Below are 25,304 nucleotides of genomic sequence, written 5' to 3' on the forward strand. Positions count from 1 at the left end.
AATGAACTTAAAGAACTCCTGTAAGGAGAAGAATAAGTTCATTTAATGCAGACCGAAAATAGTACTGGACAGAATTTTTGTGGTTTTTTTTTTTGTCATAGGTTGTATGACAAAAGCTTGTAGCTCACTGCATGTGCAGCAAAGGACTAGCTAAGGAACAGCTGGCAACTTCTTCATTTTTGTCTTCCTCCTCAACTGCAGTGGAAAAGAAGGTGGGATTTCTTTGAGGGGATTTTGACAATATTCCAAACTGATACTGAGATTCTAGTAGAGCTGGAATTCAAGTACCTGGCCTGCTTTTCTTCCCTAACCATCTAACGCCATTTGCTTCTGATATGAAAATCTGTATCTACAAAACTGTCCTCAGATGCATCATCAACTGTACTTCCCTCCCTGGATGTTCTGTGTCGGTATATTTCATTTCCTTCTTGTGACTTCTTGAAGATTTAGTGCTGCTGTATCTGTAACTGATTATCATCTGTAGCAGCCCAATTTCAGTCGAGAATTCTGTTTCTAAGGGAGGAGGTTTCTCTTGACAGAGACTCCTGTACCCATGATTTTCCCTTCTCTGCCACGTGTTCTGCATAAGTCCATGTTCTTAGTTTTTCTAAGTGATTGGAAGTGGAAAAGGGCAACACTCAGGTGTGTCCACAGGCATGTCCCTAACCACCACCTTTTCAGCTGGAAAAGTGGAAGTGAGAGACTGCCTTGGCGCAGGGAGGATTTAACTGAAGGACTACACCTGTATACATAGAGTAGCTGGAACCGGGGTACCTGAGAAGTCGCTGCGGGCTGAAGTAAACTCTACTGCTGTCCCTTAAGCAAATAATAATGCGAAGTATCGCAACGGAAGGCGTGTGAAAAGCAGTAGCTAGACTAGCACAGCCTCTTTGCGGAGGGCAAGGCGAGGTGCGAGGACGCCCGGGGACAAGACGGGCAGGAGGCAGCCCCTCGCTCTTTGCCTCTTCTCCCTCGGTTTCCCGGCTCAGCGGCCGCTCGCCCCACGCCGCTGGGTCGGAGGGCCCCGGCCTGCCGCCGCCGTCCTTCCTCCGCCGCCGTCAAGGAGAGGGGCGGGCGGGGGCCGAGGCGCTGCCGAGCGCGACGCCTGCGGGCCGCGGCCAGACCGGTGCCGCTGCGGCGGGGGCGGGCGCGGGGCGGGGCGGGGCGGCTCGCGGGGCCGCTGCGGGCAGCCGCGGGGAGGGAGGGCCCCTGCGGCCGGTGAGTGACTTCATGGGAAGGAGGCGGCGGAGGCGGGAGGTGGGTTTGGCGTTCCGGCACGCGGGGCCGGCTGCGGGGCGGGTGGGGGGACCGCGGTGACGGAAAGCGGCAGCTGGGGGACGGCGGAGGCGGCTGGGCGCTGCCCCCCCCCCCCCCACCGGCCAGAGGAAGATGGAGCTCGGGTAGCGCGGGCGGAGCGGCGGCAGCAGGTAGGAGCCGCTTCTCCCTCCTCCCCCGCTGCGCCCGGCGGGGGCGGCCGGCGGGCCGGGGTCGTGCGGCGGCAGGTGGCCCAGGTGCTCCGGCACGGCTCGGCACGGCACGGCCCGCAGAGGTGCCCTTGCCGCCGGCTGCCCTTGCCGCAGAAGTTCCCGCTGCGCGGGGCTGCGGGCGGCCGGAGGGCGAAGCCTCGGCCGGGAAAGGGCAGAGCCGGCGTTCGGGAGCGGCCCGACCGCGGGTTGCCGCGGCGGGGGATGTGGGCAGGTCCGCCGGCTCTGCCCCCGCCCCGTCTCCCCCGGCTCATTGATGAGCTCCGGGAACGGCTTCTGCATTGCAGGCTCTCGGCCCGGCTTCGCTCCCGCGTTCGCGGCTCTGCCGAAAGCAGCCCGCATCTCGGGTCCTGCTGGGGCGAGAGGCCGCTGTGGGCAGGCGGTGCCTCCTCCCTCCCGTGCTTCCTCAGCCCTGGCAGGACGTGTGGGGAGCCGACCTTAGTCAGGTAGATGTGGGATGTGCGTGTGCTGTTTGTTCTGTCTCTGGAAGAGCTGTGGAATCTGTGCAGATAACGATTGTTTGGAGTTGGCAGGGTGTGATTCTGTGCAGGGAGAGGTAATGTGCATGTAAAACATAATGCAGTGAGGCACGCGACCTTACATAATCTGAATTTAAAAGCTCGCTACCCCTATGCTTATGCTGGAGGTTGTAGGAAATGTCTCTTCTGAGCTCTTTCTGGAGCTCATTGCTTGTCTGTCCGCACTAATGGTGCGGAGCCCCTCATGACCCAGTGCTGGAAATAAAAAAGCAGATCACTGACCACTTTTGTGTAGCTCTGTCACGGTGAGTTCCCATCCTGGTCCCTGTTGTACACGCACCGTGACAGCCATGGCTGTGGGCATGCACACTCCACGCTGCAAGAGGGAATGGTCTTTCCTGTTGTCTGTTAAATGCACCTCAAAATTGACCAAGTATTAGTGTTGCATTTTAACAAACTCCTCAGGCCTGAGTGGTGCTGCCATTTCTAGTGTAGAGATGTAAATGTATACGTGAACAGAAAGAAACCTTTCATGCTTCCCATTTGACCTTCATCTCAGACAAATGTTTGAAACTAATGATCGGGGCAAGTATTTTGCCCTGGAATGATTGATAATACGTTGCTGGACACAGCGTTTACGACTCAAATCACATACAGGATGAAATGCAGTGCTTTAAGCTCAAAGGAAACTAACGTGCTGAATTTGGCCCACATTTTAACTCGGTCCTTACAGGTGACATTGACTTCAGAGAAGGTTGCCATGGCACAGATTTAAAGGAAAAGATCTCGAGCTTCTGAAATTAAAGTGCTATTGGTAGGAAAAGTGTTGTTTTCTTATAATCTGTTATTAAAATGAGAGTGATAGCTCTCAAGCTGAGTCCGTCTCCATTTTATGCTGTTGTGGGTTGTCTAAATGGTTTCCCTTCTTATCTGGAAGAAAGCCAGTTTGTGGCCAGGTGTACATTTGGTGCTTCCACAAGGGCAGGCTGGAGTTTCCCTGCTTGAGTGGGAATATGCCCACCTTTCTCTGCAGTACTTTTATTGCAGGCTTTTGATAAGGTGCTAGCATCAGTTGTGGTGTGGAGTATTTCTGCTGTGTGCTTTTTCTTATTGGTTCTAATGATACGACATGGAATAGAAATGTTCACAAAGTAGTTTATGGGAAGCTCAGTCATCTTTAGGGCAGCAAAATGCGCATGTAATTAATAACTAGTAATAACATGATGCTAGTTAAGCATTGAAGTATAATAAATTAATTATTTCATATGTATGTATATGTGAATATATGTATATAATTATTGCTTGTTTGATTAACTGTAGTGTGACATCCCTAACAAAAAAAAAGAGTAATGTTCTAGATAAGATCTGGAGGGCTTTAGTTTTGGTTTACCAGTGTAAGTAAGGATGATGATGGCTGAATGTTGTAGACTTGAAGTGTGCAGGATGAGCAGGTGGAAAGGTGTTTAGTAAGCCTCTGCCTTTTCATCTCTAACAGTTCTTGGCAGCTGTCACATGTATTCATGCTGGTGGATTCAGCAAAAAGGTCAGGGAGTGAGAAGACTTTCTGTGAATGGGTCTCTAGGCCAGGATTTTTGTAGGGCCATGTGAGAGCAGGTATATGAACACTGACTCAGATCTTCCCATCACAACCGTTGTGCTAGTTGTTGCCTTTCTTTTTACTTGCTAGGAAAAAAGCAACTTGTTGGCCGAAGTACTAGATGTAGAATTTGTGATATGAAGCTATGCTTAAATCACAGTGGTGTTTTCTTGTCACTTACGTATCATTTCTTGTAGGAGTTCTTTAGTACCATTTTTTGTGTTTGGAGACAACAAATGGTATCTGCCAACATTTTAAATACTGTTAAACATTATAGACACGTAAGAGTTTAAGAAATGTGTTTGTGACCTTGTTGTCATGTATTGTTATTTAGCTCATTGTTGCCTTAAGACGCAGTTAACTGCTGTAGCCTTTGGAGGAGGAACATCATTCTGTCAAGATATGCCCACACAGTAGTGTGTTGTTGGAGAGAAAGTTGAGGTTGGAAGTGGGAAAGCACTAAGAAAACTTGCAGAATATTTGTCACCAGGCAGTCTATACTTCAGATCTTACTGTGGTGAAGTCTTTGTCTGCTCAGTGTATTCTGTATTGCCTGAAACGTCCTGAAATCTGAACCTCCTTTTGACTTGCATTTAATGAATGTATTAGGACTCATATTAGGCAAAAATTAAACAAACTTCTGGTTAAAGAAATGGCAAGCCCTTAAGATGTAACGTGCGGCTGATAAACCAAAGACTGAAAGATGTAGAAAAGGCTTTTTCTTGAAGGAGTTCTGGTCTAATATTCGTTTATAGTTAATATGCACTGCATTACCAACATGGATTCATAGAGCTAAGACGTAGAGCTAAAAGACATGTGGACCTCCTGAACGAATTACTTGGTGTTTTCTTAGGAGCAGAAATGAAAACGTGGCTGTTCAGATGAACTGAAAATTCAGCAGTACAGCCTTATATATGGGTAGAACTTTATTAGTTCAGGTGGGATAGAGATGTTACATTACTTTGTTCTCTATTTCTTAATCATTGGTTTGCTAAAATGGTATGTGACACCAAACTGAGGAAGCCAAGCATCCACAGTAAGATGGTAGCACTGTTTGCAGTTCCTTGTGAGTAAACAAATTTTAATTATGAAGGCAGATTAATTAGCATATGCACGTATCTGTAACAAACAACTTTTCACCATCAGCTATTTTCTGGTCTGTCTTTTTGCTGCCCGGATGCTGATTCAAGGGGATAAAACTGGAAAGCTAATGATCTTGGGGAGACTGGAGATGTGGGAGATCTGACTTATAACATAGCTGTACCTGTGATGAGTATTTTGAATTAATCTTAGGTAGTTTGAAGAGACAAAGTTAATTACAATTAATTTCAAGTCTCCTTCTCAGTTTGCTTCAGCTTTTTGCTATTCCTTTACTTGGGGTCAGTGCTGTCCATTTTCGGATATGTTTATACCAGTGACTTCTTGTTGAAGGGCTGTGGTGCTTTCCTGCAGAATATTATTGTACTTAGGATGGATGCTTGGAAAAGATTTAAGCTTGAAGTACAGACTGTTGCATATTGAATTCAGCTTAAAAAATTCCAGAAATCCTGGTTTTATGTCTAAACAGTGTAATTTCAGTCACTGTCAAATCAGTCTTTTCAGTTGTTCAAAAAGCATCATTTGTTTCTGAAATAAACAACAATTCTTTGTTGGACATATTTATTAGATTTAATTAAAAGGTATAGAAATTCTATTAATATTAATATTTCAGCCTCAGCATTTTGAAATTCATTTTAATTTGAGGGAAAAAAAAACCAACACCACAAAACAAACAAACAAAAAAACCTGAACAGAAATCTCAAGACAAGAATATTAATTTAAGATAGTTTGAAAATGTAGTTTCCTGTGAAGTTTGGAGAAGTGGTTGGTTGCTGTTTTTTTCACAAAGGACAATTTTGCTTTTTATCACTGTCTGATAACAAAAAATCTTTGGTCTCCCTGTATGAGGTCCCATACATGCAGATCAATATCTGACATGCCAACTCTGGGCATGTCGTGTAGTTCTGATGGAGTTAGGAATGGATCATTTGGCTTTTCAATTTCAAACTGGAGTTTTTTTATGTTTTTTTTCCCTGCTTCCCCACGGCCATCTGTATTTTAGAGCGACAGCTTAAATCGTACTGATGTTTAGTATTTATTATTGTTTGTGAAAGTTGCTCCAAAAATAACACCTCCGGTTTATTTCTGTGGAAACTGCAGCACATACAAAGAGTGCAGTAATACTATCTATCTGATAGTGCAAATTCTCAGCAACTAAGTACTGTTTTTCAGCCCAGTCACCATCATTAGCGATGCATTTTTGCCAGTGATGAGCAAGAGCTGCATGCTGCACTCAGTAATGTGCACGGGCAGAGCTGACCCACTGTTGCCACTGCTGAAGTGCATGACCAGCTATCTCACTGTACTCACATCTGCTGTTTATGTCTTTCTGCAGTATATCTTGGTATTAGAGCTGGTTTGCTTTTAAATGTAATGTCTTTGGCTCTGACCTTTTAAATGCAGTGAGCTTTCTGAACAAGCTTACGTGATATATACATCACTTCTTTCTATTGCTTTCCAGGTTACATACAAGAATGTGAATTCTTCTTGTTTTACAGATTGAGGAGGCTTCCTAAAGTCACTACCCACTGACGCTGTGCTGTAGTGCTAAAAGCTGCTTTAAAATGTTGAATTGTGGCACTGATTATTTAAGGCAAAAAATGCAAGAGTTCAGTCGGTGAAGGTATTTTTGAATGTTTTTTTTTTCCAAGTGTGAGCATATCTGAAAATAATTCATGATAAATTTAGTGAAATTAGCGTTTCACGTTGTATGTTTAAAATTTCATCTGTCAGCACACTTACCACAATTTCAATCTTGTATGTGGTGCTTCAATACCATTCAGCCTGTGCAGAGAACAGCTTTTTTTTTTTTTTAATGTGAGAGTAGCTATCTTTATCTGTCAGTGTTTCCAGTTACTCGGTGTTCCATGGCAGTTTTCTTTCACTTGCATGTTTTCTTGGAATCCACTGAGTGATGCTATGCAGAGACTAGTTAATCACAGAAGAGGTAAAACCCATGTAGAAAGCAAGCAACCTGGAAGAGAAGTTTTGATTCGATGATTATATTTCCAGTGTTGTTTTTGGAGTTGGAATAAGGAACACTGGGAACTTGTTCATTATTAGATGCTCGAAATATCCCATTTCTAATTCTGATGACTGCTGATGCCATTAATGACCTCTGTCATACGGAAATTTACAAAGTTGTTACTGCTGCGTGTGGCCACGAGAAGTAATATATTTCGAAGCCGTTGCTCTGATATTATCAGAAATATGTTCTAATGCCTTTGATTAAAATGGCTAGCTGCCATGGTGATAGTACCATAGAAACTGGTAAAATAATCATTGCCTGTTCAGAAGTCTGAATTAGGAAAAGTCTTAAGTTTTTCTGCATTTTTCAGCAGGAATGAAATTCTGTAATATTCTTGATTAACAAATTATTGAATGAATTCCTTGGCTCTGTATTTTACAGCAGACCAGGCTGCAGTTGTATTGGTCCTGTCTAAATACTGACTGCATGAGTGGCTGGCAAGTCATTCCACGGGCTCCTAGTCTCAAGAACAAGGGCACTGGAGTAGAAGCCTTTCTTGCAGTATTGATTTTCATTGTTAAGTCACTTTGTTCTTCTACTGTAATTACTTTCTAAGCAGTACAGTAAGCATAGTTTTCTTCAAAAACGCTCTTTCAGCAAGGAAAGGTTACCACTGTGTCCGTTAGGCAGCATCTGTGTAGCCCTCAAGGTACTGTAATGACAGAGGTTTAACTTGGGAACCTGGCATTGTAAAGCGGCTCATCTGCCTCGAACCATGCAAATTGTGAACTGAATCTCACTTCAGTCATAGGAAGCTACTCTGGAAGACCAGTACTTTTTTTCTGACTATGTTTTTTCCTGACTAAACTTAGTGCATACACGCCCAAGGCTACAAAATTTTAGATATCTTTCAGAATTTCTTAGCGAGGTGGGAATGTAGGTAGGTACTGATTTTGAGTTGCCGCTTGAGAAAATATGATGCTGTCTAAAATCTCAGTGTTTAAGTGAGATAATTTCTAATAATGTAAGATGTGTGTTGCTTTGGTGCACATTAAGAAAACTGAAAGTGAATGGTCAGCCACATCTTAATTATACACATAGTTTGGAAACCTCATCCAGCTACCAATTAATAATGCTTGTTTATGTTTATCTTGTATTACATACAAGAATGCCAAATAAGAACATACAACAGACAATACCTTGATCAGCTTGTTCCTTTTCTTTTGAGTTCTATTGCAGTGAGACAAAGTACCAGAAGCATTCTGTGACTTGAGTTGTTCTATCTTCTGGTTGGAATGAGTCATTTCTCTGTTACTGGTGAGCAACTGTGTCAGGTGCTTATTTGTGATTGGAAATTGCTAAGCAAGGACATGAAGGAAGTGATGCTAAGTATGTCTTCTAGATATATACTCATTAAGTTTCTGTGAAAGTGCTTATATTGTCTTAAGAGTTTCTAAAATACTGCTAAGGAGCTTTGGTCCTTTGTTAAAGAATATTCACTGTCAGCACTGAGATCAGTTTAGAGGTTGGATACTGGATGGTGGTGAACTTGAGCTTATTAGTGAGGTTCAGACTGTAGTAAGCAGTAAACTGTAGAAGGAAACACAGACTGTCAGATGCTGTGCTTAGACAGCTTGTGTGCTCTATTCAGAATAATTCCTGAGACCAGGATCCAAACCAAAGTGTTGTGAGTAGATGGTCTTCAGCACACATGGGAAGACATGAGTAATGTGTAATGTAGTGGTGTTCCTGAGGAGGCTGAGAAGACAACGTGAAATAAATTCAGGCTGATAAAGTATACGCAGGTTGATAAGTTTATGCTGTCAAAAGCAGACAAGCAAAAACACAACAAAACAAACAACTGCCATGAATAAAACACCAACCTGACCACAAAACCAACCAAACAAAAAAATTGCCATCGGAAAGGAGTAACCTTTTCATGAATGGTACATACTGGAGTGCCTGATCATTTCCCAGCTGAGGGTTGAAGTCAAAGGTAAAAAGTTAACAAGAAAATTTGGAATTTGAAACAAAAGTAACAGTTGAGATGCTTCACGTAATTTCTATACATGTTTCACGTTTGACTTTTCAGTAACTGTAAAAAGCAAGACTTGAAGCAAAACCGTGGAAGGGCATCCTAGTGCCAGGTCAATCTAGGGAAGCTCTACGTCTGAGTGGCAGTGTGCCTCAGAGAGGTGAGGTCCTACAAGTTATTCTCACATCCCCTTATGCATTGTTATGATATCCTTGTGGGGGGAAATTAGTTGCTCTGATATTTGGCCTTTATGCAGTGTCTCTTCTGTGTTGGAAGACCCATATGAGGGAGAAGGAATTTTTGAGACTGTTTTTGTGGATGACTTTTAGTGAGTAAGGAACACATGAAATGACAGGTCCTTTAAAAGCTGTGTTTTTCTTAGACAGTTTGTTCCCCAGGCTTCTTTGTATGAATGCAATATGCTGGGACCTCAGATAGACAAAATTTGCATATCTATCTGTTTATATTTGAAGATTTCTTGCGTTTATGCTATGCTAGAATTTCTTTTTTCTCTTCACTGATGGATATTTAGAGACAGAGTTTTAAATAAGCTAGGGAAAGTTGTTTGCACTGATATAAATAACTCTTCATCTGGAAGGCTCCAGACATGCTTTACTGATTTTCTTATTCTTCTATGTCTATAATCATGCTTGTATCTCTGCTTTAAGATGCAAAACTGAGAGTAAGGGTATTATAATGATTTTGGGCAGGAAATACAAAGATTAATAGGCAGACTGTAAATGGCCAAAGCAGAATTTAATCAGGATTAGTAAAAGGATGCCTACTTCTTGCAAGAAGGAACAGGCTAAGGGTTGTGGGGGAAAAAAAAAACATTCTGTGAAGGTTGCACTTCTTTCTCACCCATCAGAAAGGGAAGTTCTCTTGAAGAAACCACATTTAGATGTCTGTATTACTTCCTTGGCAACACAATTTGCATTTTTCTCATTCCTCATTGTTCAGGATTTCTTCTGACATTTATACAGGAGCTATGTGCATAAGAAAGAGTAGCACCATAAAGCCTAACACTACCTTGTTTGAAACAAGGAACATAATTACATTGTCTCTTACAGGACTGCAAAAGAACATACCCTCTTTCTATTGCTGAATCTATCCCCAAGTATTTAGCTCAGTTTCTTTACCCTTCAGAAGGAGAATGCATGTAATTGGTACACTAAGATGGGTCAAACAGAGGATGGTAGTTTGGGAATTGCAGCTCAGGGCTTATGATAGAAGATACAATAGGATCTGAGTCTGTTTGAGCTTGCTATTGTCTGTGATCGTAGCACGTGCTACAGAATGTTTGTTGCTTGCTACACGCTGAGGAATCTTTTAATCAAGTTGTCCTTGTGTTTTCTGAAGGCAGTGATTTACTGGCACGTGTGTCGTGCTGCTATGATGTATTGCTTATGTACAGGCCTGGAAGCCCTGTGGCTGCAAAAAGATGATACGCTCATTTCAGCAGATAAGCAAGGTACAGTCATAGTGCAAAGTCTGAGGAATGTGCATCCAGCTGAAGATCAGTAGTTTGGCTGCTCTCCCTCAGCTAGAGCAGGTCAGGTGCTTGAAATAAGTTATTATGAGCACAGAGTATTGTGTACTGAAGTGTAGACCTCAATTAATGTAGAAATATAAATCACTGGCTTTGTGCTACCAGGGGAATGAATATTCATGCCTGAGCATCCCAGTTGTAAGTATCTGTAGTTGATAAGGTGAGTGTATGTAGCTGATAATATCTTGACTTTCATTGATATGAAATTTGAGATGGAGCCATTATCATTTTCTTTCTTCCAGTTTTGTCTCCTAAAATATCCTTTACATGAAAATGGGAGAAATGGTTTCTTCACTTGCTGGCTTTCATTCCACGTATCTCCCAATTAATATACAACACTTTGCTAACCCTTATAAGTAGAAGGATGTGTTCTCATGAGAGAAAAGGTCTCAAAAGCAACACACAGAAGAAAAACAGAATATCTTTCCTTTTCCTCCCTAAAAGGTGCTTTATTTCTGAGAGGAAAAGGTTTGAAGAGTATGTGGTTTTACTCTGTGTGCTGTGTGTCACAGTGGCTATAAGTGACCCAATGGCTGTTTTTACCCTGATAATTGTCCTGTAGAAGTTATATGAACATAGAGAACAGCAGGAAGGTTTTGTTTTTATGAGTCTTGTGAGCTGTTTTTTTTTTTGTTTTTTTTTTTTTCCCCCAGTACAAATCTGAGACTTAGCAGTGAAGGAGAAAAAGATTCTGACTATAACTTAAATTACTTGGGACATAGGTGGCCTTGTGCTACCACACTCTGAGAACAGGAGAAAAAGAGATCTGGAGCTTTCGAGTTACAGAAGCAAACTATGCACTGCTCCCAAACCTCTTGTGGTGTAATAATGTCAGAAATTAACCTTTGGGTTGTGGGGTTCTCTGAGTCCCTTTGGCAGAAGGTGACCTCAGAAGGAATAGCTGTGCCATAAAGCACATCTAAGCTGAAATGGAGGAATAGTGGCTGGCGTTTAAGTTCCTTACTGTTAATCTTTTCACATCTGGAAGAACAAAATCCTTTGCTGTCAGAAAGGTTCCAGTTAAGTCCTGGGTGTTGTAAAAACACTTGTCATGACTGATGTGTATGGGTAAAAGTTCTACTTTGCGATGCTTGAAACAATGCTGTATCAGTATATTCACTGGGGTAGAGTGATTTCTTGGGCATGTTTTATCCTCAAACCAAAATATCTTCATTGGATGCATCTATGAAATTTTATTTCATTTGATGGAATTAAAGAATGAACAGATTGCCTTAGAGCCTGTACCCTACCAGTATTGTAGTGGTAGGAATTTCATATTCGTAAGAAGAGGTAATTTAAATTTATACCTGGATCACTGGACATCCAAAAGAAAGATTTTCTAATAAGTGCAATTTAGTTTTGGTAGGTTATGGTTATCTTTTTTAATCATCACTCCATGAAAAAATGAATGTGGTGTTAGTTTGTATGACTTGAGATAATGAGCACTGCACGCCGTCTGTCATTTCTTTAAATGCAGCAGTAAGAATGGAGTTTGCTACTGTTATGAAGGCTTAAAACATCAAAGCAGAACTTAACTTTCCATACAGATGCTTATGCAAAATATGACCTTTATTTGATCTTCCAGCCTACGTTTAAAAAAAAACCCAATGAAATGCAAAAGCTGTATGTATGAAAGCCTGTATATGTATAAACTTATAAGGGGCTCCTAGTGGTTTTGATAAGAAGGAAAGATGTTATCAAAAATGTAGCTGCAGTTTTATAGGCATGGGCAAATGGCAAAAATAATTATTCAGAAGAACTACTGAATGTTTAAATTCTCACACAATTGCTTTTTTTTTTTTTTAACATAGGTCTGGTCTATTAGTTGATCATATGAACCTTGTCATGTGATTGGAAAAAAAATACTGCTATAACTTTGTTTTGAGAATGAACAGAGCTAGAAAATAGTTTTAGGAATCTATTTGAAATCCATTTGCTCAGCCTACATTAGTTTGCCAGAAGAGGTGCTGTTTTTATTTGCTTTTTAATTTTTTTAATTCCTGAGCAGCTAGAGAATATAAGAGCTCGTAACCTGTTTAATGGAATAATTGGGTGCAGAGAGCTGCTAATAAGATGCAGTGTTCATTCTGTGTTGCTTTTGCATGTTCCCACTGTTTGTTTGGCTGGAATGAAGTGATGTTATATATTTGTAGACCTAACAGTTCTTCTTTTCTTCAAGCCCTGCACTGTTAAATTGGGTCACTGCATATAATGCATGTTAAATAAGATGAGGATTTGTCGTATTTACAGAAGTTAGTAGCAGGATTTCACAGTTTGACAAGAAACATTACAGTTAAGAATAAGTATTTCTTTTAAGTGTATTAGTGGTAGTTCACAAATGAAATAGTGTGTTCTTCATGAAAGGGTCTTCCTACCTGTGCAAATATCACAGGATTGGGTTAATTTGACCAAATGTAACAGAAAGCAGGCTGCAGCTCCAAAGGCACAGTGGCTTGGTGTATCTTTGATCAGTGTTTTTGCAGCAGAACATTAGTCTTACGTGGCAGTTCTTAACATGTTTCTAGGTTTGTGTTTTGGAAGAAGAGGGGGACTAGAATGGTTGCTTTTTTTCTTTTTTAAATATCAGTAGCTCAGTCAGAGAAAGTGGTTTAAAAGTTTCCACAGCTCCTGGACTCACTTGAGAAGCTGAGTATGGTACCATAAGGGATCACATAACCTCTTAGAATCGGATTTAGGCTTTTAGATCATATGAAGTAATTTTTAAGTTCTTGTCCTGATGATCAAAACACCGCATGAAGTTGTCACTTCATGAATAGCTAAGCTGTGAAACCCCCAATAAAAAAAAATTAGTTCAATACTCGAAAAAAAAACACCAACAAAACGCAACCCACATAACAGTGGATCTGGTTATCAGCCATAAAGCCTCATCAGCTTTCTGTGTACTTCGGTACTTTGTGATGAGAAGTGCTTTCCTAGCCCTTAGACATGTCTATTTAAACCCGTACTTTAAGATCTTTAGTCCTTTGTAAGCTCTGGCAGATAACTGAAGGCATTCTCTGAGGCATTCCTTGTATGCCTTCTTTTTTTTTTTTTTTTTCTAGCAATTGCATAAGTGAGAAAATGTTTGTTGATTTTCAGAGCGTTTGAGCAAACACTGCTGTTAATAAGCAGAGTGTTTTTGGAGACAGTTCATAAGTTGCAAAGCAGCATTTCATGTCAGCTCAGATGGTAGCCTAAAAAGCAGGCATTCTTTTAAAGTGGAATAGAATGAAGCGTGGTCACAACAAATTGAATTTATAATCTAAAATAAACGGTATGTGATTCAATAATAATTACAATTTGGTAAGAATAATCAGAATTTATGAGTACCAGGTTCCTGGTCTGAGGGCTGGTTGGTCAGATGTGATTCTGTGGGATACCTGCGTTTTGTTTTCTACAGAAGATAATCTATTGAAAGGAAAGTAGTATTCATGCTGTGTTTTCACCCGTATTCGCCTGAGTCCCACGTGCAGAGCTATTCCAAGCCTTTCTTTTCTGCGTATTCACACTGGTATGGGTTTAAAATTATTTCATTTTAATAATGCTTATCTTGTTTTGTTAATTTGTTTCCATTCTATTCTAAAGGAATGTAATTTCCAATTACTTATTTTCCTGAAAATTGTTCTGTGATGTGTATTTGATTGGTAACCAGTTACACTTTACTCTTACTGCTGTGGATCTAAACATTATTTTTGGTACCTCTCAAGAAAAATTGGAAATGAAACTGCCCGAAGAATGGGAAAGTGTATCAAGAATAACGAGATGTGTGTGGCTGTTGCTAGGGATAGGGCTGAAAGACCCTGAAGTGTGTAAGTTTCACTGTACATTTATCTATATGGGTTTTTTTTGTTCTGAGATGTTGTTTCTATGTACCAATGGGTACCAGACTTTGTATCCATTATTAACTGCATTGGAATTTCTGTTTTGATGAAGAGATGCCTTGGATAGGTATAGAACTTAGTGGTGGAGTTTCTGCTTAAAAGAACTACAGGTCTAGTTGAATGCTAACATCCTCTTTAGAAAGATAGTTGGGCCTGACTTACAGACTTAGATGAATATCACAAATGTATTAACACCAGCAGCTCTGGTTGCACAGCTTGTACCTTTGTGCCTTAAAGCAGCTCTTCTGTCTTCTTATGACTGAGCAGAATTGAAAGGATGGCATGTGTTTGAAGGATGGTCCGAGGAAAACTGTCTGATAGCTGTGCCTGGGATCACTCAATTAACAGGAAATCCTATGCAGGTTTTAGAACTTACAGAGATGTAATGCGACGGAATACATGCTGTATTTTTGAACTTGATAATGATGTGAGATTTATGAGTATCAGCATGCTTATTTTCATAGAACTTGTTTTACATATAGTTACATTTTATCATATGAAAAAAGGTCCTATTGGCTTCTAGTAACTGATGAGACCGTAGGTAGCTTCAAAGGCTTGCCTGTATAAATCATGTTATAGAACTAAGGTCAGGGTTGGGAAGCAGATAGTGCTGTTGTACAGACTGGCAATTAGACTATTTTATATGTCTAGAATTACCTACAGTATTGAGTGTAGAGCAAGTGCTTGGCAAAAAGTCTTCTTTTGTAGCATCGTAAGATAAGTCAGATGTTAAATTTCATGCTTAGCTTCAGAATGTTTGCGTGATCACTAAAGATGAGTATCTGCCTTAAATAAAGGAGTAGGCCATTAATCTTCTGAGAGCTGTTGGTGCAATCTTTGCAAAGACAAAGGCATTGAAGATAACGTAATTTCAATAGCACAGCCTGCTGTCTCTTGCTGTGTCAGTATGTTGTTAATCAGAAGAGTGTGAGTATATTAATAAACATGCATGCTTCCAAGCTGAATTATCACCAATCTGTTTAAAATAGTTGCTTTTTTGAGATCTTTACTGTTAATGAAATTGCCTCCTAAGATTTTGTGTATCCGAAAAGATGCAATAACAGTGCCAGAAGCTAAATTAATATGCCACAGGAGGCTTTCCTAATGAAATTAATATGGCATTTATAACCTTTTAAGGGAGACTTTTCACCAATTACAGCATGAAATGAAGTCCCAAGAGACTAAGATGCTCTTTTTTGCCCAAGCTTTTATACTTCTGCCTGCTTCTTTTCATGATACTTGAAATGGAAATTGTGGAATAATGTTCTTTGATACCCTTCCATGGATTCAGAACCTTTTCTGTTATTAATTATGAACTTCAATTTTAGAGCAGTGTTTTATTTTCAGCTTCAGCTACATTTTTCCACAAGGTAGCAAGTAGCAGTACGATATGTACTTCTCTTCAGAAGAATGTTTGCTGTTTTCTAATAATGTTTCTGCGATTTAAATCCAGTTATTTGAGGCTTGCAGTTATGAAGTAACTTTAACTGTATAAATACTTTCTAATTTAGGGGGTTTTATTTATTTTTTCCCTTCTGTTTTTATGTCGTAAATGGTGAAAGAAGTCTGCTTAACCATTGTTAATTGGTGGTCTTCAGGAGGTAGATTAAAGCCTGCAAAGCAGAATGAACAGGAAATTATTACAGCTGACACAGATGAAACATCAGAAACCAGCTTCTGATGGAGCTACATACTGGAGTTCATTTAAAAACCCACAAGACTTGAGCATTTACCGTGGTTGATTCATTTTGCATACTCACTTAGCTGCTTTGTTGCCAGCACCGTGTTCACTAGGACTTGCCTTTGTATCCCACCAGATGCATCACTGCAGGTTTGGGAAGGCTGGGTAGGAAGTCACATTGCTTTGAGCTCTGCAGCTGCTCGTAGTTACCAGTCTTGGACATTGCTGGCTGAGGTTCTGGGCTTCTCCTGGCTCTCTGTGCCCCTCTGATATCCAGGATTTTGCCTTACTCTCTGCCCCTGCTAGGTTCTTTATTTTCTTCTATCTTGGCCATTTATTTTTATGTTTTATTTTTGCCTACTTGCTGAGAACCGTTTTTTTTAAGTACCCAAATCCATATTTTCATGCATTATCTAGCTAGTGTCTGGAAGTACGGTACACGACTGGCCTTTTAATTGCATGTTCTGTCTCTGTGTTTATTGGAGGATTCGTGAGGTGCTAATTCTGTTTGTTCCAGGTGTTTTCAAAATTTACAGCCAGCCTCTACTGATTGCAGCAAGCACCAAGCTTTTACATGAGAGTTCAAAAGTTCAGTATCAGACATTCAGCCACAGATGCAAACATACGCCCAATTATCTGCTGCCTGTTAGCATTTGCAATTTAAGCTATTCATTTGTCTACAACAGCTAATGTACTTATGCTAAAAGCTGTGTTTGGTGCCATTAGGGAAACCTTCATTCACCTTGTACTCTGATCTCTAGTACCAGACATCCTTTCCTAAAGGTACTGAATATATGAGATATCTTGACAGGGAAAGAATGTGAATTTGTGTTGATACCAAAACAGCAGGGACAGTGCATGACTGCCAGCTTGCATCTTGTGATAATTTCAGAGTTTGTACTATTTGGCATCTTACATAAGGTGAGAACTTTCACCTGCTGCAATACCTCACCCAACAAATTTCAGATAACCGCACAGTTCTTTACTCAGTGAGGGGGTCTTTTGTAAGATTATTTGTGTGAAGATACACATGTGAAACTTAAAGAGGAAGATGGACTAATTCTATCAATACAGTGTCTTTTTATTATGCTTTTTGGTGTATATATTTTTAACATTTCATCTAACTTTTTATTGATGACCTTTTCTTTGGTGCTTCCTGGATAATTTAATGTACAGGCATATCTTTGCTATGCTGGAGAAGGGGCAACAGCTGGCTGCTAGCTTGTGGCTGGAGGTAATTGATTTCAGAAAGTAGAAAGCATTACTCTAATTAGAGGTTAAAGGTCTAAAAGCATCCCTCTTGTACCTCTCTATTATCATTCAAAGAGTATTTTCTGTGATTAAAATGCTTATATATTTGAAGTAAGTATTAATGCACTTCATTAGCTTAAGTTGCATAAGCAACACAGTGCTTTCTTAGTTACTTTCTGCAGTTCTGCAGACTGTGCAGAGTAGAAAACAGTTAGGAATATGAAGGACAGCTTTCAGAGATGAGAAAAGTGGTTGTTTTCTCATGCCATAGGCCCTGCAAGGAGCAGGCTTTGATGCTCCCAGGAGACAACAATATGGAGTATGGCTGCTTCTCTGGTTGGATTAGCATCCTTTCTGCTTCTGACAACCGACTTTCACTGAGAACTTCTTAACTGCAAGAACTGTGCTGCTGACTGAAACTAAAGCAGTAGTAACACAATTTGTGCTTACCACAGTGCTGATCAAAACCACCTCCAGTGTGTGATTTGAAAAGAAATTCAGACAGTACCTCTCAGGCAGTATGCTCTATTTCTGTGGCAGAACCAAAGGGGATGTCCCAATATTTTGTTATTTTTCATTTAATTGGTTAGAGAAAAGGGGGTAGGAACCCTTAGAGAAGTAAAATATCACTCTTTATGTACAGTTTAAACGCTTTGTCTAGACAATAAGCTGTCTCTATTTGTGGCAGAGAGGGATGTTGGCTACTAAGTGGTTGATATGCCATTCAGATAGGGAAAAATTAATTCATACATACACGTATTGTATGGACAAGTGCCTGTCTGCTTTTGTGTATGCAGAGAGCAGGATAGCTTACTGTCCCTGGTGGGCAGCACCTGGTTTTTGCAGGGGCCTTGGTTTCTCCTCCAGGTGCACATCCCCAGCTGCAGCAAGGATCATGCTGCTGATGTAGCTTGTAGTGGGGGCTGTGCACTGCTCCAGCCCACTTTTCTGATGGGGAGGGTTTGGGAGGCAAGGTGGTTATAGAGGGTGGTTTGGGCAGGGCGTTTCTTTATGCTCTTCACCGTAGCCTTTGATTGATTTAATTTGGCTTTGTTCTAATGATACATAATTGATGTTTTGTTTTTGTTGTGGTTTGTTTGCACAAAAGCACAACGTGTGTAGAACCATTGCAGTGCTGTGCTGTTAGAGTGCAATCATCACTTTCTAGTTTCTCCCTCAAATCTCAAGCCATTTTTGATGTGGGATGTATTCAGCATGGAATACTGCTCAACCAAGTGACAAACTGGATTTTAAATGAACAGTTTTGTTACTGTTAGCAAAATGCAGCTTTAGCAGCTATTGCACATAGTTTATCTCAGCTGTGGTGAACCGTCTGAACGCCAAGATGTTATCAGCTCTTTGGTGCCAGTACTGTTTGCCTAGAATTCTTGTCTGGTCTTAGAGGGTAAATCCAGTCAGCAATGAGTTGAAAGTTACAGCAGTACTAATGTGTTCTATTGATTGGTTGTTCACTCGTGAGGAATCTGAACACTGCATAGTAATAGCTTGTGTAGACTACTACAGGTAAAGCAAGAAAATGTATGTCACAAAAAATGAGGATTTTGATCCTAGGATGGAAAAAAACCAACAAACTAACTTGCAGCTGTGAGAAGTATTTGAACTGACACAAATAGTCTTTGTTTCTACAGGACAAAGAACATCATATACAAAACTGTGATGTTTCCTGTAGCAAACCTAGCAGGGAATGGGAATTTGGGGTTCCTGCAGAGTTGCTGTGTGATTATTGGCTTATCTAAGATCTCCTATTATTAAAACATTTCCTGCCTCATAAAGAATATCTGTAAAATGATTATAATAATCACCTTCTTAGCTGATACATCAGGTGCTGAAGTGCAAGTATGTAATACTAGCAGCACATCTATCCTTGGCTTGAGCTAGTCAGGCACTGTAGCCAGGAAATGTGATAGCTCCTCATCTTCTCTAGGCAAGTGGAGAGTGTGTGTCAGTTGTGTTCTTATGTGTGTAGTAGAAATGGGATAGAAATGAAGTCCCCAGTAGTCCTCTGACCCAACCAGGAATGTTATCTTTGTAATCCGTCTGAGGCTGTTTCTTTTTTGTTGGGGAAAGATGAATTAAAGCTTTCTATTTCATGGTTCTATGAAAGACTTCTCATGAGACTGAGAAGAGAGGATGATAAAAATTAAAAATAAAATAATAAAAAAAAGTGATGCATGACAGTTGAATAGTTTTCATCCACTTGGAATTGGGTATTTCATAAATATCCACATCCTATGAACCTGTCTTTTCATCTTCCAGCTGTGACAGTTCTTCAGTCATTCTTAACTGTAGCTTACTAGATATTTGGGGGGGATTAATACTCGTATTCTGGGTTCTACCTCATTCTTTCCTTGACAGAAAAAGTACCAAGGAATGGATAGGAAATAATTGTCAAACTTGCATAAACTGGAAGGGAACAGATGCTTGCCTGGTTGTTTTTGAAATAAAGTTTTACGGTATTGGGAACAATGTGAACAAGAGGACCTCTGTCCCCAAGGCACAGTTTTCTCCTTTAGGAAAAATTGATGTAGTCCAGAAAATGGTTGTATGTGCCCTTAAAGTTAGGAAACTAGTTATGTATACGAACTATTATTCATCTGGATTTTTTTTTTTTTTCCATAAAACTGAGTAACCCTACTGTGTCTTAAATTAACTGGAAGATACAGGAGATTGACCCCTTAGACAGTCAGGCCATTTTAATTTTAGACACCTAAATTTAGACTTTGGACCTTGATTAGAGCCATCGGTGTGAAAGATTTGGACTGGAACCCAAGAGCTTCACCCTGTCCCCGCTTACATTATTGTCATGTCTGTGAGTCTACCACTCTTTGGAATCAATAGCACTTTTCTCTATGTTGAGGATTTCTCTAAGTGCTTTATTTGTTTTGCACTCATTTTGGCTTCAGAAAGTACTTATGTTTCAATTATTAAAACTAAAACCTGAATTGGGTATGGACATTAGAGAATTAACTCTCAAAAATCAGAAATTTACAACTGGGTGCTGAAAATGAAACTAATTGTAGATCTGTTCACTTAGCTGTGCCTTTTTTTTTTTTTTTTTTTCAGTCATAAAATGGATTAATACATTAATAAAATAGGAAAATAGGAATGGAAAAACATTGCTGTGACATTTTGAGTATAAGTGACAATCCCATGGAATTCTTCCTTTTAGTTCAGAGAAATTAAAACAAGTTATTTGTTTTGGTTATTTTAATTTGAAAAAGTTACTCTCCCAAATTAAATATTCTTTCAGATCAGAAGATCTTCAATACTTTGTGTGTCAAAGTGAGTCATTCAAATAGTATTGGAACTTGTTTATGACTAACGTGACTGTCATGACTAACAGATTTATTGTGTGATGACCACAACCTGGCATTAGAAGCAAACTGTTGAATGTGCTGCAACTCGGTCTGGGGGAATATTATATAAAAGTCCATTAAGTTCATAAATCAACTAAGTTGTAAAATTAAACTCATGAATGCTTTTAGGTGTGGTAGTTTTCAAGGTAGGTATCAAGCTGGATGTTACCAAAGGGAATTTGGGACAGAGCTTGAGCAGTGTCTGAGAGAGGTAAGATGTAAAGATTTTTCAAAAATAATGTGGTTGGAAAGCTAGAAATATGATATTACATCCATTATTGCTGATATTCCAAAATTCTGACATTTTGCAAGGAAAGGTTAGTCACTGACTTTGGTTTGGAGCTTAATTTATGTTCCTATTGTTGTCTGGATTGTAAAGAAAGAAGTGCAGTTTGTAGTAATCTCTTGAATTTTATGATCAAGAAAGTGTTTTTGAATAAAACAGTTACTGCATCTGTCCAGGGGAAGGAGACTTATAGACATATGTGTGCTTTAGAAGAGAAAAATGTCTTTGATATGCTGAATTTTAGCAGAATTGCATATTCAACCTGTTACTGCAGTTGAGCATGGTGATCACAGCCAGTGCTGCAAGGCATTAACATCTGATGAGTGCAGCTTTAGATGAAATCATCAGTCTTCAACAATAGAGACAAACGTCTTTCTCTAGAAGCAGATTTCTGGGTTGGGATATACCACAGCCACAGTGAAATTCCAGAATACACATACACTAGGATGCTAATCTATGAGATCATTCCTCATAGACTGCATGAGTAGTTGTGTTCCTTCAATCACCATCCTTTATTCTCAGCAGCCCAGTAAAATTAAGGTTTGGGCCAGACAGCGATGACTAGAAACAATTTATATAAGCTTTGCTGAAAGCAGCTATCAAGAAACATTCTTTTATTTTTATGTTTCATTTGTGAAGAGGGTGGTGTTATTCTCCAGTACTGTGAGGAAAGTAACATACATTTTGTGAACCATTTCTGTTTCATACTTCAGTGCTATCCAAGAGTAAATGTCAGCAAATTCTGTCATCCTCCACCTCCCTGAAGCTGCAAAAAAAGCTCAGAAATTCCAGTTTTCTGAGAAAATTTTGTTACTAGTACAGTCGTTATTTTTTATATTGTATGCATGAAAGACCATATAACAACTCTGCGTGCTGATTAAAGCATGAAATAGAGGAATGAGAGCATGTGATATCATGTGTATCATGAACATTTTCTTGGCCCCCAGAACGAAGCAGCAGTTGTGTATGGGGAAAATGAAAGCTTAGGTAAGAATATCACTACAGGGCTGTAGTATGTTCTGATGAACACCACTGCCATGCATTTCCCAAATCCTTTGGGAAGTACAGCAGTGAAAAATAAGTTTGCAAGTCAAGAAGAATAAAAGCTTTTTTTTTTTTTTTTTTCCTGATCACTGGTATAATTTTCATTTCTTCCTGCCTAAGAAGCAGTATTATTGTTAGAAGTTCTGACTCGTTCTCTCACCATTTTTAGGTTGCCATAGTTCAGATATATATTTTCTTGTTGTTTGGCAAAAATATTTCACTTCTCTATTTTTTCAGAAAGCCCAAAGGAGGCTGAATTACATGAATTTAGCTGTTTATTTAAGGAATATGCACTTCTTGTTTGATCAGAAGTACTGTGAGTGGCTGCAACTGTGAGACAGCAGAGAGAGTATCTGGTCTGGATAATGGAATAAATAGATTATGCAGATAGTTGATTAAGAGTAGATAAATGAAAGATGATTGTGAACAGTTCATGTTAATTTCCCATTTAGGGTGGCTGTATTAAAAGAAAAACTTACTCAAACCTAGTGTTTTCTTTTTCAGCAGACCAGATTGTGTAATCCAGAGGAATCTCAAATGCTGAGGCAGTTCAAGATTTTAAATTGCTGGATTGTTTTTACTTTCAGAAGAACTGCTGAGTTTGAGTTGTCTTTCTGGAAAAACAGACAACTTTGTCACAGGAGGCTCCACGTAATGGAGAATGAAATCTGATAGTTAAGGCTCAGGTTTTTAAAGGGTACAGAGAGGGCTGAATGAGGTGTCTAAGTGGAAAAATCTCTGAATTACAACAGCTGCAGAGCAATGGACTCAACTAGGATATTTGGTATTGTAGCTTTCTGAAAGGATATGCCATACAAAAATAATGGTACAATATATTTGTAATAATGAGATGCATACTTCAGATCTGGAAGTATAGATGTATGATAGAAAATGAGATGGTATTCAGTCTCATAGGTCTTAAAAATAAGTTCTTGCTTGACATGCTTTCAGGTTCATCTTTCAATGAATTTTATTACTTAGACAAGAGCCATATTGTAATATGATCGTTAAGACTGGGAGTTTGAGACTGAACATGCAGTGTATGTTGTGCTCTATGTGTACAGCGTGTAACTGGGTAGTCAAATAAAAAGACCCTGTACAAATCTGATAATGATGAAGAATTTACTATCACCAATGAGCAGTCTTTTTAGCAGAATTTTTTTTCTTGGTACGTATGTATGTTTTGCCTAGTGCATGGGGGTGGTTTTGCTGAGGGCATCTGAGAGTGCTTTTGATTGATGAGCTGAACTGTTTTTTTTTTTTTTTTTCCCCCAAATATTGAAGCAAATAACTATTGATGCAGTACTCTAGAAATTGCTGTTCCTGAAGAGAAAGAGCAGGGAGAGAGATTCTGCTCCCACAGTGTTCTTGCTGTCTGATAATAAAGTTTGCTTTTGCTTAGGAGATGTTGAAAAAACACGGCTTTTCACTGCTGGATCTGCACCTGCTATTGTCACTGTCCAGAAGCTGAGCTACAGCTGCAATCAGTGAAAGATGTGCTTAGTACAAGAGCACAAATATTGGGCTTTGGAGAGTAGAAATGCAATCCTTCAGCAGGGAAGAGAATTCAGCAACTTACTGCCTAGTAAAATATTTCTATTATGGCAGTAGCTCTTAATTTATTTTATTTTCTTGATTTAGTAGTAGCTGCATTTCAAAGTTTTTCTATTTGTTTCTCTTTCCACTAACTGGCTGGGGGTTTTGTAGAAATATTATATATATGTATGTATAGAGATATATGTTAATATTAATATATACTCAAATATATAATTTGAGACTTTGTTTCCCTCTTTCTTGTTTTCTGTATCTCAGGAAGCTTGTCTGTCTTCTCTGCAATTTGATGAATTGAGCAAAGGCCAAGAGGCTTTTAGGACTGTTTGTTGACAGCTCAGCATGCTGGCTTATCTTCCAGTAGTATTTTACACTTCTGACTGGCCAGATATTCTATGATTCTTTAATATGTTCCTCTTTTACCAAGGAAACAACTTTTTGTAGCTATTTTAGTGTTAATTTTAGAAGGTATTTCTTAGATCTTAAAGCTTGAAACATCTATTTTGATAGTGAATAATTCTAAGTGAAAAAGGAGGAAAAAAACAATACCCTCTGAACGTGGCAAAGAGCATGGCTGTAACATGGTGCGTTGTGTTCTGGAACATCCAGGTCGAACAGCTTTTGATATGTTTGCTTCCTGAACCTGAGCCTATAAAAGGCCTCCGTTTAGGATGAGGTAACTAGTTGTGCATTTCCAAGTTTTGAACAACAGATCAGTTGAGATGCCTGAATAGTTGGAAGTCTCCTTGTTAATTCCCTCTCCACCACTCTAGACGTGTATTTACACAGCCTTGTTGCTGTAAGGGACACTTGTTCTTCACTAGGGACCTTATTATTTATTCAAGCGTTACCAGAGCTGTGAAGGCCCCATTTTTTTTTCCTTGTGATCATTGGTATATTTATATTTGTGGAGTATTTAGCATATGGTCAATTTCTCACTCAAAGGAGAAGAATTCTAACAACCCTTTCTTTGTGTAATGATCATTAAACTTAATTTGGAATCTTAAAGCACAGGCTTTCCTCCAGGCTATATAGTAGTAGTATATAGAGTAGTCAGTTTGGCTGTGATAGGGGCACCCTATCAGGTGTATAAACAGCACCAGCTTTTTCAGTGAGTGAATTTCAGAGTGAAATTCTTGTGCACTTGTCATTTGCAAATGTTTGAAAGCCAGGCAATTTTTAGAGCTGTGCTATCCTATGTCCTCTGGATGCCAAAGCCTTTGTTTCATGACCAGATTCAAGTTTACAGCAATGGTGCAGTCATAGAAAGACTTTTGCCTCTGATGTTGAAGCATCTCTTATAATGAGCTCTCAGATTCTTTGTGGAAGTAGCCAGGAGAGGGAATCATTGACTATCTTCTTTGCAGAAATTGGTGGGCATACTAGGTTAATTCTGTGGGATGTGAGGATGCATGTCAGCTATAACAGAGCTCTAGCTACAACTAGAACAGAATGGGCTTTGATTGCTGTCATTTTGACTTCAAGGTCAGAAAACCGTGCTATTATCCATTTCACTCTTAGCTGCATGCCGCATCAATGAACGTATCAATCCTAGGCTTTAAAATTCAGTGACTGCAATCCTCATATCGGGTTATGAGTTATATATGCCTTTCTAAATAAGGGTCTTTCTGGGGCCTTGGTAGAATCCATTCTGAGGTCTAAACATCAGGATAAGTATTTTCATGTAGTTTTGTTGTTACTGCAATAGCAGAATGAAAACTAGTCTTACTGAGTTTCAGAGCACGCTGGATGATGGAAGTTCATCTTATGTTTCCACCCTGGTCTACTTTTCTTTGAAAAACTACTGCCTTCCATATTATAGTATGGTGTTAATTCTTTGAGGATTGCAAAATAAAGGGACTACACCGAGGCCTGCATGGCTAAAATCAATGCAGAACAAACAGAACTTGCTGATTAGTTTTTCTGTAGTTCTACTGGAGTTTCTTGGGTAAATGATTCCATTATTACTGGAAGTAAATTTTTATGAATGCATAAAAGAAGTGTTTTATGTTCTGCTTACCT

At 39.5% G+C, this 25,304-nt stretch overlaps 1 protein-coding gene across 4 annotated transcripts in view; it reads left to right on the forward strand.

Moving 5' to 3' along the window:
- Positions 1–1,187: 1,187 nt before the first annotated feature.
- Positions 1,188–25,304, forward strand: part of OTUD7A (OTU deubiquitinase 7A) — a 105,866-nt gene continuing 81,749 nt past the window's right edge. For 2 of the 4 annotated variants that reach the window (XM_090148747.1, XM_090148751.1), the window contains exon 1: positions 1,188–1,257. The gene's annotated coding sequence lies outside the window, so the exon portion shown is untranslated. Of the gene's footprint in view, positions 1,258–1,350; positions 1,428–25,304 lie in introns of those variants that run through there. The other 2 variants (XM_090148749.1, XM_090148748.1) reach the window with 2 other exon arrangements.

Source organism: Phasianus colchicus, chromosome 12 (genome assembly GCF_987193195.1).
Source record: "Phasianus colchicus chromosome 12, bPhaCol1.hap1.1, whole genome shotgun sequence".
NCBI classification, from domain to species: Eukaryota; Metazoa; Chordata; class Aves; order Galliformes; family Phasianidae; genus Phasianus; species Phasianus colchicus.